The sequence below is a fragment of the Triticum urartu genome, chromosome 6A (genome assembly GCF_056163025.1).
Source record: "Triticum urartu cultivar PI428250 chromosome 6A, HENAU_Tu73, whole genome shotgun sequence".
Classification (NCBI taxonomy): Eukaryota; Viridiplantae; Streptophyta; class Magnoliopsida; order Poales; family Poaceae; genus Triticum; species Triticum urartu.
Genome location: NC_141878.1, coordinates 86,414,271 through 86,428,890, shown reverse-complemented (window position 1 = coordinate 86,428,890; position 14,620 = coordinate 86,414,271). Strand labels below are relative to the sequence as shown.

The window sequence follows — 14,620 nt, the reverse complement described above, 5'->3', positions numbered from 1 at the left end:
CAAGTTAGACGTCCTCTACTTTGTTGTTGTAAGTTTTACGTGGCTGCTACGGGCAGAGCAAGAACCGTTCTTACCTACGCATCAAAAACCACAATGCGGTATAGTGATTGCTTTTTGATCTTCAGAAAGAACCCTGTTCATTGAATCCGATTCAACTAAAGTTGGAGAAACTGACACCCACCAGCCACCTGTGTGTGAAGCACGTCGGTAGAACCAGTCTCGCGTAAGCGTACGCGTAATATTGGTCTGAGCCGCTTCATCCAACAATATCGCTGAATCAAGAATCAACTAGTGACAGCAAGCAATATGTATATACCCACGCCCACAACTCCTTTGTGTTCTACTCATGCATATAACATCTATGCATAGACCTGGCTCGGATGCCACTGTTGGGGAACGCAGTAATTTCAAAAAAATCTTACGCAAACACAAGATCTATCATGGTGATGTATAGCAACGAGAGGGGAAGAGTGTTGTCCACGTACCCTCATAGAACGTAAGTGGAAGCGTTATGACAACACGGTACACTACTAGGAAAAGGCCTGCTAGTGGCGCACCTGTTTTGGCTACTAATGGCGCACTACAGGTGCGCCACTAGCATCATGCCATTAGAATTTTTTACTAATGGCGCACCGCAGGTGCGCCATTAGTATCTGGTATACTAATGGCGCACTACACAGGGCGCCATTAGTATATCCCACGATGTGCCATTAGTATGCCTCCCAGGGGCCATATTTACCCATGTGCTCTGACTTACTAATGGTGCACTAGTTGATGATGCGCCACTAGTGTGCTTTTTGCAGTGCGCCACTAAAGTGCTGAGTGGTGCGCCACTAGTATGAATATTAGGGATTATTTTTTTCTTTTCTAATATTTGCACAGGTTACAAAATATATTACTGGACATAATATAGACAGCACCACACAGCAACAGTAGATTCATCGAATACAATAGAAGATTAGTCTCCGAATACAATTCATCATATTAGTCTCCGAATTTAAAAGACCGAATAAAGATAGAATATTACAAGTCTCGAGACCGCGAGTAGCAAGTTTGTCTTCACATTACAAGTTGATATCGATCATCTGAACTACCATCACATAGAGAGAGCTGCGGTCATCACGATGAGCATCATCGCGATGAAATTGGTCTTCATCTAGTTCCTCCTCCGCTCCCTCCTCTCTCCCGCTAGATAGCGCGCGTATCTAGATTCCGCCTCCGCCCTAGTGGTGTACCCTTTGTAACTATTACCGCTGAAACGAGGAACCTGTCTCCGACACTCCTCCCAGTCGTCGTAGACTCCAAGAACCTTACCCTTGTACACGACATATGACGGCATCTCTATGCACTAGCCAAACAAAACGTTAGTAGCAATTCACGGACAATACATAAGCAATATATAAGTATGCAACAAAAGGATCGGAAGAGAAAAGCAAGAAATTAGAAGCACGATTCATGGTCCTACTAATAAATAGCATCGATTACATCTAAGTTGAACGGCTGTCCAAACCAAAGAGACATACATGTTCATTAAAATTTACTTACAACATTGTGACGCCTCGTTACGTCCAGAGTCAGGCGTAACGGAAGCCGTCACTTCAGAGTTGCGCCAGGATCAGTTAAGAAGAACAGTGTCATGTACGAGACAGAGCAGCTGCCATGAGTAGGCAAGCTTTTATTACATAGACACCTCAAGTGTCGACTAAGCCTATGCAGCCATGATGATAGATCATCACCCGCTTCTAGTACGAGCCTTTTAGACCAACTATGGAGGGCATCTACTCTTCATAGCCTTGATTGTCGACTTCCTCATAGTCATACTCCACTTCAGAATAACCAAAGTCGTTAAGATGACCAGACTCATCATAAGTACCATTCTCTATCGCCTCGGAGTTCTCATAACTCTCTTGCTCTGAAAAACAACATAAGTGCAGCTGAGTACGTATAAAATACATACTCCGCAAGTCACCGGGAAAAGTGGATGTATGAGTTTTTAAAGAGGAAAAATTTCATCGGCCACGGCTACCACCACCGAGCCATTATCTCAAAATACTATGTAGGTAAAAATATTTTCCCTTACTCCATTTTGTTGAAAACCAAATTTTTTTATTCATAAAAACTACTGGCAACAGAGCAACGTGGGATCTTACATCCTGTGTTAGAGGAAAACCCACACGACGCACTTCCAATCCCGGAAGCTGGGAGTGATATGACATTTACTCTGATCAGAGGTGTACTGCTTTGCCCATAGCATCACTTGGTACAAGTCGTCCATGCGCTACCCGTGCGCACGACTAGACCAAGGAACCAGAACCTTTAACCAGCCCGTACACTACCTCTGCTTTTCCACCTTGCCTTACTAAAGGCCCGCGGGTCGAGACCCCTGACCGGCGGTCCCGCCCTAGGGTGACTGTACCTACCCGGCTACAGCCACCTTCTCACCCATGCAGAGGCAGTTACTTGGCAAGGGTAGTCGGTTCAGCCCGTCCCATTCCAGGTCTATGGTCAGTACGGTTTGCGCCACTTTTGAAGTAAGCGCGAGTTGGTTATGTCCTAATGTGATACCCTATGTTGAGGAGCCCGCCATCCAAGCCGACCCTACCTGGGTAGCTTTCACCAACATGAGCTCCCCTACCCAATAAATATTTATTTATCTAATAACCCTGCCTGGGTCACAACTACTTAATACAAATATTTCACCTGATCTGGTCCAATTGCAAAATCAGTGGATCCACCTGATCCAAATCTCATTTCATTTATGAAAAATATTTATTTTTAATTCTTATGCAAAATTTTAGAAATGACCCATAGCTCGGAAAACATTTATCAAGACATGGTCAAGGAGATGACGACTTGCCGGATAGTGCTTCGATCAACTCGGAACCACCAGACGTGGCTCCTACGGGTCCGAGATCGACTCCTGATAATTATTTCAGGAACATGTTTATATTATTATTTATTTTCCTAATTAAAAATCTAACATCCAGCAACACAGCCATGTTGAGCAGGCCACATGTAATTAACTAAGTGGTGATACGTCCTAGTGTTCTATTGGGAGATAAAATGCATTAAGCCATCCAAAACAGAGTAGCATGCACGTATGTCATCCAGTCCAGAGAGTGGTAAATGAAATGATAAGTAAAAAAGAACAGTAGCCCAGTACTGTACTATTAGTACTTCGCTGGTTAAGGCCCGTGTCTATCCAGAGAGACTACTTAACTTCTCGTTGTCCCACGAACAGAACCAGCCCACTCACCTCTCTCTCCCCCCCAAGAACAGAGCACGGCCGTCGTCGCCTCGATCTGCCCCGTCCGAGCATCTCCGGCGACACGGCAGATACCTACAGATTTTCCTCGTCTCCCTCTACCATATCCCCCTATTTATTTGATCCGCCGCCGCCAAAAGCGTCGCCACCACTCAATCCTAGCGCCGCCTGATCCAGGTCCGGTGGGCTTGCCACCGGCTGCAGCGGCAACGACGTCTCCATGCCTACATCCTCCCCCAGCGCAGCCACACGCACGAGGCGTGCAGCCACGGGTGTCGGGCGCGTGCGGCTTCACCGGCGCAGCTCGGTCGCCATGGCTCTGCTGCTAACGGTGTGGACTAGCCACATCCTACTGCTACTACTGGTAAGTACTAATCCTGATTCCTTCTCCATGAAGTGCTCCAAATTTCACAACAAGTGCCTGCTATCAGTGAACGTGGGTGTGCATATATTGTTCATTTTATCCCAGGCCCTACTATTCCCCACTCAGCCATATTGCCTTCTTTCTCTTTGTTTATCTCAAGGCCAAGAAATTAATCAAGATTTAATCTATGGTGTGGTCATGGTATTGCTACTGATTAGATCTAAATGTTGTTCCTAACTAGTGCTACTCATCCTTGAACACCATATAGAAGTAAACAGTGGCAGTGAAACTCCAAAAATAATTACTTGTGAGTAGATTATAAACATCAATCTCTCAGTGTTTGCTACAGATTGGCAGGGATTAATAATTGGGACAGGTAGTATACACAGGAAGGTTGATCTTTTGGATACATACATGCATGTCTTAGCAAGTTACTAGTACCTAGGATTTGATTCTTGGCATGTTATATCTAGCACAAGCCACAGATGTCATTCACATAAACTTTTACAAGCTTTTGCAATTGATCTAATTAGTTTTGACTAACTTGGGTGTTTACGCAAACATTTTGTTCTTTTTACAGTAAGGTAAAGAGATCAAGGTGAATAGATGCTCATGGACTGATTCAAACCGAGGTGGAGATAGATAAGAAATCAAGCAAGAAGGGCTAACACAACAAGGTACTTGATTAGTACCTGGTGGCGCATGTAACCCAAAGATCTTCACCGCAGTGAAGGACAGCAGTGTGGCAGAAGGTGAAAAGGCAAATGGTGGGGGTACTCCAGCGTATGTGTGTGTGAGGTAGAATGGTCCAGTGAAAGGGATGGCTCCTATTTATAGTGGGGTGAATAGCTATGTCGGTTTGAAGACACGTTACATCTGGCATAATGCTTGGTTAGTCTTGCATGCATGCCTCCACTTGTGTCTCTTGTGGGCTGTACTATGGACAGGTGTAATTTGCTTGGTTGGTCATTAGTTGGCATTTACTTTATATGAAAGAAATGAGACAAGGGTCTATAAAATATATGGAGGTTTGGAGAAGAATTAGTTTTGCATGACTAAATGCTATTTGTTGTAATAATAAATGTAGTTGTTTCTATTATTTTAATTAACGTTTTGGCAACGCCGTTGAAATTATCGTTATCTAATATATATATATATATATATATATATATATTTACGGTTTTTACAAACATGAGCAAATCGATATTTCAGAACTACACATAGTATCACTACTTTTGACTCGACTCAGGGACCGGGGCATGGATGAAGCCGCCGTCTCTCGTCATGGTCATGAAATCGCGGGCGTTGTCAGCCTGCATTTGTAGCGTTGTGTCTATATCACTGTTGGACGGTTGATATCTGAGGTAGAACTGCCCTGAGGTACGAAGGACATTTTGATGGATGATTTCCGCAAACTCCGACTGGATGCGAAAGAATTCTTGTCTAATGTCCACGTCATGGATTACCGACAAGCTTGAGGCCTAATCTTTGAGATTATTTGGTAGCAGAAGGTGATTATGGTCCCGTACGATCGCCCGCGTGTGATGGAGGGCGTAGTACGCATCCTTCTGACCGCCAGGCGGCTGCTTGACGCAGGGGAACGTCGTATTGTGGGCGAACACGTGCTTGTCGTACCTACGAACTGGCCTGGTGAAGGTGCCTCCAGATCTGGCGTAGCCGGGGAGAACATCATCAAGAACTTTCTTAATATTTGTGTAGTGTTTCTTCGACTGACGGTCCGAGTCGAAATACGTGGCCATGGAATATTTTAGGCTCAAGAGGATGAGTGTGCAATGTGTGTCACTGCACAAAACACGGAATGTTAGAAAAAAAAGAATGATCGGAATCTAAGAAATCATATGTTACGGGGCGGTGAGGGGATGACTTACTCGGGAAAGTAAGGCACGAGGAAGTTATCCTTATCTGGGTTTGCCAGAATGACGCCTTCGAGGTATGAACTCGCGACTTGCCGGTCCCCAGCGCTGCCCAAGATCTTGGCACGCATGTAGAAGGGGTCAACTATCATGATGTCCGGGGTCTTGTCTCTAATGATCCGCATCTCCATACTCAGCGAAAATAGCCGAACAAAGGTGTAGTGCAGCGGATGAAGGTTAAACATAGCGAAGATGTCATCAAACCACAGGACGATCGTACCCCCGATGGCGTTATCCACAAAGCCCTTGACCTCTGGCACCTTGGCCACGAAAATCGGGTATGCCACATCATTCTCGGAGAGACGCCTCTTCTCCAAAGAAAGAACACTGTCATGCAGACTCCGCATAGCACCGGTTGCAGCATCGAGCAGATTAGTCGGTAGCATCGGCCTACCCGCCACATGCACCCTCCTCGAGATATCCTTAGGTGAAGGTGGACCGTCCTGAGCACAGATCGTACTCGGTGCCGGCTAGCTCGCACCCTTGTTACTCTTTCTTTTCCGTCCCTTCTTCTTCTGCTGTAATGGGATCGAGTTCTGCTCATAGACCGCCTTCTTGCATGTGTTGGGGCTGATAATATTTCGCACCTCGGCTATCTGAGGCTCGGTGAAGGCGGCAGCTAGATTGCAACTGGAAGTATCTATGTCATCAGCATGCGACAGTCGTGAGACTTCATCCCGCTGAACTTCTGCTTCGCTGAGTCTAGGTATCTGCTTATTTTCCCCGCGTAACCGTAAGGAAGTTTTACTCCTATGAGGCAGGTGAAAAACTGATCGGTCTCCTCCTGACTTAGAGTGAAGCACGCGGGAGGGAAGTCATTTCCGGTCATCTTGGCCTTTTTGCCTTTCCGACGACTTTCTGTGTCCTGCTTCGCCTCATCATCATCATCATTAGCGTGAAGCTCCTCCCTGATGCCCATTGATTTCAAGTATGCCCTTGCTTTCGTCCCATCTTTGGTCCTCTCTGGCATGTTGAGCAGGGTACCAAGCAAACTCTCGGACACATTCTTCGTGATATGCATGACATCAAGGCTGTGAGGCACACGGTGGATCTTCCAGTACGGCAAGTCCCAGAAAGCAGACCTCGTTTTCCATACCTTTAGCAGCGGCTCTGGCGCCCTTCGCTTCTTTCCCGGCTCTGGCGCCTTTTGCTTCTTTCCCGGCAGTGGGCAATCTTTCCAATTTTTCAACAACTCATATATTTCCTCGCCGCTCCTCGTACGCGGGCGTCTTCGGGGTTCGGTTTCACCATCGAACAGATCCTTGCATTTTCTCCACAGGTCATCGTCGCGAAGCCACCTTCGATGTCCCATGAACACGGTTTTCGAAGACTCGGGATCTCTATCTAGCTGGCGATACGTTGTGTCATTCATGCACCTGACGCATCCAGAAAATCCGAGGACCACCTGCCCCGCAACATATCCATAACCGAGATAGTCCTGCACCGTCGTGAGCAGTGCGGCTCTCACAGGGAAATATTATTTCTCTGCGGCGTCCCACGTATTGGCTGGCGTTTTCCACAGCGTGTCTAGCTCCTCTTTCAGCAGCCCCAGATACAAATTGATGTCGTTCCCTGGTTGTTTCGGCCCTTCAATTAGCATACTCATGTGAATGTACTTCCTCTTCATGCACAACCAGGGGGAAGGTTGTACATCCACACAAACACATCCCAGGTGCTATGTGTGCTTCTCTGGCTGCCAAACGGATTGACTCCATCGGTGCTCGCGCCCAGCACGATGTTCCTTGGATCGTTCCCAAATTCTGGATGTTCGAAGTTCAATGCTTGCCACTGGCTCCCATCCTTAGGGTGACTCAGCATCTTGTCTTTTTTATTTATCTCTGGATCATTTGCGTCATCTTCTCACTTCTTCTCCTCCCTATCCGCGTGCCAACGCAGGAGCTTTCCTACCTTAGGGTCCGCGAAATACTGCTGCAGACGAGGAGTGATCGGAAAGTACCACACCACTTTTCGAGGAGTTGTCTTCCTCTTCTTGTATCGGGTGACGCCGCACACTGGACATATGGTAGACTTCGCGTGCTCGTCCCGAAAAATGATGCAATTGTTCATGCACACATGGTATTTCACGTGCGGTAAATCTAGAGGACACACGATTTTCTTCGCCTCCTCGAAACTGGTCGGGCACTTGTTCCCCTTGGGAAGACGTTCGTGCCAGAATGACATGTTCTCATCAAAGCATGCGTCGGTCATTTTGTGTTTCACCTTCATCTCTAGAGCCATGAGCGTTACTTTCAGGCGAGTATCCTCGGGCCTGCATCCTTCATACAATGTAGTAACCGTGTCTATCTCCAGTTGATCCAGCTTGGCTTTCTCTCGGGCGACAGCTCTTGCGTTATCCGTCTGCTTGAGAAGCAACTCTTGAATATGAGGGTCCTGCACCCAGCCCATCGATGTTCCATCGTCGTATGCTCCGGCATCTTCATCTTCATGACCATTCCCTTCATCTTGATCTTCTTCATCATCGTGTCCAGCATCTTCTACATGATGACTGTGTACAGCATCACCATTGTGATCATGTCCTGGAGATTCTTCGTCTTCTCGCCCGCCCTCGCCGCGGTGATTGTCTTGCTGCCCTTCCTCATTTCTTGCCCGGCCCCCATGGATGACTTCATAGTCATCTTCATCACCTTGCCATCGATAGCCATCCATGAAACCACGCAAGAGCAGGTGGTCCCGCACCTGCCCGGAATCCGAGTCCGCAATAAGGCTCTTCAGCTTGCATCTTCGACATGCACATCTTATCTCCGTCTCGTTCTTTTGAAGCACCTCGGCCTTCGCGGAGCTCAAAAACCTATTCACGATGCCTTCGGTCATCGTGCGGACCATGGTCGCCTGCGGGGTAGAGCAAAACGATATTTTAGAACCAAGAAAAAATTTGGCATGACTTTCCCTAAAAATAGGACCAAAAAGAATGCATAGTACCAAAATTCTCGCCGAAACGGAAATGAATCAACATTCCGGCAAAATATTGGCAACTATCGCATTTCAAATACCGGTACCTGCAAACACAAACATATATGCAACACCACAAACATACATAGATCTAGCTAGGCCATAAAAAGTGCATGTGCACGTTGTTGGAGGTGAGGAGGAGGAGGCAGCCGAGACAAGTTTGGAGGAGGAGGTGGAGAAAATGAAGTGAGGAAAGTGAGTGTGTAGGTGGCTGTCCAAAATATCTAGCTGATCCCAGGTTACTAATGGCGCACCACCTACAAATGCGCCATTAGTAACCCTGGTTACTAATGGCGCACCAGCTGGTGGTGCGCCATTAGTATTTTTGGAAAAAAATTGATACTAGTGGCGCATGGATGAGTGGTGCGCCATTACTAGTTAAAACTAGTAATGGCGCATTGTGCCCTGGTGCGCCATTAGTATTTTTGGAAAAAAAAATTATGTTAGTAGTGGTGCACCATGGGTGTGGTGCACCACTGCTATATAGTAGTGGCGGACCACATGTCTGGTGCGCCATTAGTGTCCATATTATCTATAGCCCTTTTCCTAGTAGTGGTTGATGTAGTCAAACATCTTCACGATCCGACCGATCCTAGCACCGAAGGTACGGCACCTCCGTGATCTGCACACGTTCAGCTCGGAGACGTCCCGCGAACTCTAGATCCAGCTGAGTGTCGAGGGAGAGTTTCATCAGCACGACGGCGTGATGATGATGATGATGATGAAGCTACCGAAACAGGGCTTCGCCTAAGCATTGCAACGATATGACCAAGGTGGATTATGGTGGAGGGGGGCACCGCACACGGCTAAGACAATTGTCAACTTGCATGTCTATGGGGTGCCCCCTTCCCCTGTATATAAAGGAGTGGAGGAAGGGGAGGGGCCGGCCCTCTATGGTGCGCCCAAGGGAGTCCTACTCCCACTGGGAGTAGGATTCGCCCCCCCCCCTTCCCTAGTTGGATTAGGGGAGGAAGGAAGTGGGGAGAGGAGGAAAGGAAAGGGGGGGCCGGCCCCCACCCAATTCGGATTGGGCTTGGGGGCGCACCCCCTCCTAGGATCCCTTCTTCTCTCTCCCACTATGGCCCAATAAGGCCCATATACTTCCCAGGGGTAGCGATAACCTCTCGGTACTCCGGTATATTCTCGAACTACTCCGGAACCATTCTAATGTCCAAACATAGGCTTCCAATATATCGATCTTTATGTCTCGACCATTTTGAGACTCCTCGTCATGCCCGTGATCACATCCGGGACTCCGAACAACCTTTGGTACATCAAAACACATAAACTCATACTGCCGATCGTCACCGAACGTTAAGCGTGCGGACCATACGGGTTCGAGAACTATGTAGACATGACCGAGACTCATCTCCGGTCAATAACCAATAGCGGAACCTGGATGCTCATATTGGTTCCTACATATTCTACGAAGATCTTTATCGGTCAAACCGCATAATAACATACGTTGTTCCCTTTGTCATCGGTATGTTACTTGCCCGATATTTGATCGTCGGTATCTCAATACCTAGTTCGATCTCGTTACCGACAAGTCTCTTTACTCGTTCCGTAATGCAACATCCCATAACTAACCCATCAGTCACATTGCTTGCAAGGCTTATAGTGATGTGCATTACCAAGAGGGCCCAGAGGTACCTCTCCGATACACGGAGTGACAAATCCTAATCTCAATCTATGCCAACTCAACAAACACCATCAGAGACACCTGTAGAGCATCTTTATAGTCATCCAGTTACGTTGTGACATTTGATAGCACACTAAGTGTTCCTCCGGTATTCAGGAGTTGCATAATCTCATAGTCATAGGAACATGCATAAGTTGTGGAGAAAGCAATAGCAGTAAACTAAACGATCATCGTGCTAAGCTAACGGATGGGTCAAGTCAATCACATCATTCTCTAATGATGTGATCCCGTTTATCAAATGACAACTTTTTTTCCATGGCTAGGAAACTTAACCATCTTTGATTAACGAGCTAGTCAAGTAGAGGCATAGTAGTGACACTCTGTTTGTCTATGTATTCACACATGTACTAAGTTTCCGCTTAGTACAATTCTAGCATGAATAATAAACATTTATCATGATATAAGGAAATATAAATAAAAACTTTATTATTGCCTCTAGGTCATATTTCCTTCAATTCCTCGTCCGATGAAGGATATGAATCCACCATTTACCTAAGAAAATCATAAAAGTCCCGGTCGGACAATGTGTCGAACACATCAAGCGGAAGGCGGGGCCGGAGAGTTGCCGGACGCGTACCACGGTAGCGTCCGGGCCGGCGATGACATCCTCCACGGCGAGGACGGGGGCGCTCTTCGGAGTTGGCGGTGAAGAGCCTAGGAAAGGCTGCGGAGCGGGCGCGGCGAAGGAGCGCGAGACGGACGGCGCGGAGATGGAAGAAGAGAGGAGATAGCAAATGGACCCAGCTGGTCTTCAGGCTGGATTTGGTGCAATTTAGGGTGGGGTCGGGCTGTTGGGTCCGACATGGCAGGCATGCCCGGGCGCCCCCATATCTGGCCCAAAATATGGGGGGTGCCGGTCAGCTGGGCATTTGAGGGTCATTCGAGGGGCCCGTCTGGGTCAAAAAATTGTGACCAGAGAGTGACCGGGTGGCCCGTCCGGGCGTATAAGGCGGGTTTGAGAGGTCTGGCTGTAGATGCTTTTACTGGAGGAAGTAGAGGAACCGTTAAAAGCTTTTTAGAGTGATGCTCCACTATTTATTTCATATTTTTGATACATTTTGAAGCGTTAAAAAGTTTTTTAGGGTAAAGCATTAAAAGCTTAGGGCATCTCCAACAACGACCCACAAATTTCCTCCTGCATTCGTCTACGGACAGGGGGTATCAGTCCGCGCACACGGATGCGGGAGGAGGCCATCCACCGCTGCTCTCATACATTCCAATAACGTTTTGAATCAAGAGGACAAAATTCGTGCAAACACGGCGGATTTCATACAAACTGGATGAAAATGTTTACATTTTAGACATTTTAACTAAAAAGGCAATACTATGTGCATGTACTGTCACACGGAGCTCCACTCCCGCGACATGGTTACACTACACTAGTCTACGCCCGGCCATGACGAATCCCTTTGTCATCCCCATGTTCGGCAGCCCGCTCATCGGATTGTTGGGAGCCCTGTAGTTATATTCTTCCCGTGTATCTTCCCTATGTCCGGCTGCGCCCCTATCGGAGTGGCAGAGGGGGTGCTTCAGCCGAAGGGGATGGGTGCCTACTCCGCTTCTGTGAATTCGAGGCGAGGATCGATGATGGTCTGCGCTGAACCGGGCAGGTCATGTGCACGCTGGCAACGCGCCGACAGTGGCCTTCCCGGGACCCAAGTGACGGCAACCTCCCATTTTCTACTTCTCAATGATGGCGGTGGCGGCGGCGTGGACGCGTTGGCCACTGACTCGTTGATCACCGCATTTTTCTCCATCGACCAACGCATTCCGACAATGTTGACGGCGGATGGCACTACGTCTGGCCTCATCCATGGTAACCATGATGCCCGTTCCGTCGTGCTCCCCCGCATGCCTGCTTGGAGCTACTCGCCACTCCTCCGCAAGTTGGCTTGGAGTGGTGAGTTGCTGAACCACGCGCCGGCTTGGAGCGGCAGCTTGCTCCGTCGGGCTAGGGAGGGAGGTGGAGCAGCGAGTTGCCTGGCTCGTATCCAACAGGGCTTGGCGGGTCTCCCAATCAGCTTTTATGCCGGAGAACTGCTCTCCCTGCTCGTCGAATGCCATCGAAAGGATGGAGATAATGGTGAAAGGTGGAGATGAGGAGCGGCCGAATGGTGCGATTCTTACCAGGCATCTGGCCTCCTTTAAATAGTCAGTTGATGGAGGAGCTTGCCGAGTTGTGGTTAATGTCAACCCGCTTGTGAACGTTCGTATGGCTGGAGTAGTTTTCTGGGCACACGCACGGGTTTAATAGAGACATTTGAATGCGGCGAGGAGGCATATCCAGCAGGGCGTGCAGGGGGCGGCGCCCTCGGTCGGCACGTCGCTTCAGTAGCGGAGGTAGTGAGAGGCCGCGTCCACTCTAAGCCGGCTTCAATGTGGAGCAGTCATTCTACTACGGCATAAATGTGGGCAGTTGGCGCGGGGCAAAAACGCACATGGGCGAGGGAGGATGTTTGGGGTGGGTCAGGATGGTCAGAGGCAGGCGTGGCTGTTGTCTGGACACCTGTAAAGCCATCATATTTGTCTTCGGTTTGCGGGAAAAGTGTGTTCGAATCGTCCTGCGGACCGATGCATGACCGCGTTGGATAGCACAATAGTCCGGACCGTGCGGTCTAGATGTATGCGCATGGTTTGAGGGTTAGCGTTGAAAATGCCCTTAGCTAGCCTAACAAAAGTTCACCAGTAAGCCATTGAAAGACATTAACATTTTTTTATAAAGCTCGTCAAACTTAAAGAGGTTTGACCCACGTTTAATCTGGATAAACTCATGCTATCATGAAAGCTGGTCCGTCCGATCACCGTTTGAACGGGTGCCAAGCCAAGGGTTCGACGCCACTCTCGGACCTCGGATCACGGACACCAGATCATCCCATGACCTCATCCACGGCCGCCTCTCCCGGTCAGCCGTGTCCCCCCTGCATTTATCCGTCACCTCACGAGCTCATCCACGGCGCCTCTCCCCGTCACCCGCGTCGCCGCAGTCCCCCGCCTCTTCTTTCTTTCTCTCGGTGTCCAGCGCTCCGGCACGTTTCCTTGATAGATTGGAGGACGGGGAGGAGAAGGAAGGAGCCGCGGTAATCGGCGCTATGGTGGATGAGGCAGGCAACAGAGGCGGATGAGTATGAATCAACGTAATGTTCAGCAACTTGTCGAGACATACACCGATGCGCATGGCCCGCATGGTGCAGGTCTAGTCGTTCCTCCTCTACCTCCTTATTTCCTTCTGAAAGGCAATGCACTGTTTGGTGAATTGTTTGCTTGCCAAGAAAGTGGTGTTGGATAGATGAACTGCAAAACAAGAACGTTATTGGCAGGGGAAAAACACGGTTACTGTTTCCCTAACGGACCTAGCAGTAAGTGTGTTACCATGAATTTTGTATCTCTTCCATGAGTATGGTGGGGTGGACCAAGTTTGATACCTCAAAATTTCAGAATTTTTTTATTTTTCTAGTATTTCTTTATTTACTACTCCCTCCGTTCCAAATTACTTGTCGCAGAAATGGATGTATCTAGAACTAAAATACATCTATATACATCAATATCTGCCACAAGTAATTCGGAACGGAGGGAGTACTTACGTGGGTGCGCGGGGAACCACGTTCATCTTAGTATTTTCGTTGTGTATTTTTCATAATTTATTATAGACAGGGTCTGCAAGAGTTGTCTGCCTTTTCTACGAATGCAAACTCCGAGTAACTGAGCCATGCGTTTTTTTCTCACTTTGATATAAAAAGTAAGCCCGTGTTAATTTGCACTAAACAGAATATGTAGGAACCTTGACTCGGTTTCTAGAGGTATTTTCCGTGCTAAAATGACAATAGGTTCTTCTATCACCTATTTTCATAAACCAATATAATGCATGGCATATTTCTTCTCGCTGATGTCCATTTCAGATTCCTTCTATAGTACTGGACATGTTGTCAAACTCATATACGATGCGGCAGCGACGGAACGAGATGATATATTAGTAGCCTTAGCTCTGCACAAAAGGTGATCTATGTGTCAGATGAGAATATGCACATTATGCATTATGAATCTATGCCTGAGCATAAGAAGATTCTCAAATGATTTTGTGGAAAATACTACAACCTGCACATTTATCTACTAGGAATTGGAAATTCTCCATTGTACTAGCTGAAATATTTTGGTGTACGGTTTCAAATTGAAAATGCTTACAAGTCATTGTAGTGGTGATCGGATTCGGATCTGCCAAAAGTTGGAGGTTAGCAATGGACACTCTGTGCTTCTATAATAGTGTCTTCCATTTTCCTTTTCCAAGTTTTGCACATCCCTCTAAATGTAAATATGGGCTGCGGTTACCAAACCTTACATTACATCTTCAAAACTTCTTTGTTATTTTTACAGACTCAACACATGTACTA

General features: G+C 47.6%; 1 long non-coding RNA gene across 1 annotated transcript; it reads left to right on the top strand.

Annotated features, from left to right (window-relative positions):
* The first annotated feature begins 2,576 nt into the window (after positions 1 to 2,576).
* On the top strand, positions 2,577 to 4,760 carry LOC125513622 (uncharacterized). Its single transcript, XR_007286056.2, has 2 exons — positions 2,577 to 3,629; positions 4,210 to 4,760. It is a non-coding gene; the product is annotated as an uncharacterized LOC125513622 (long non-coding RNA).
* The last annotated feature ends 9,860 nt before the right edge of the window (positions 4,761 to 14,620 follow it).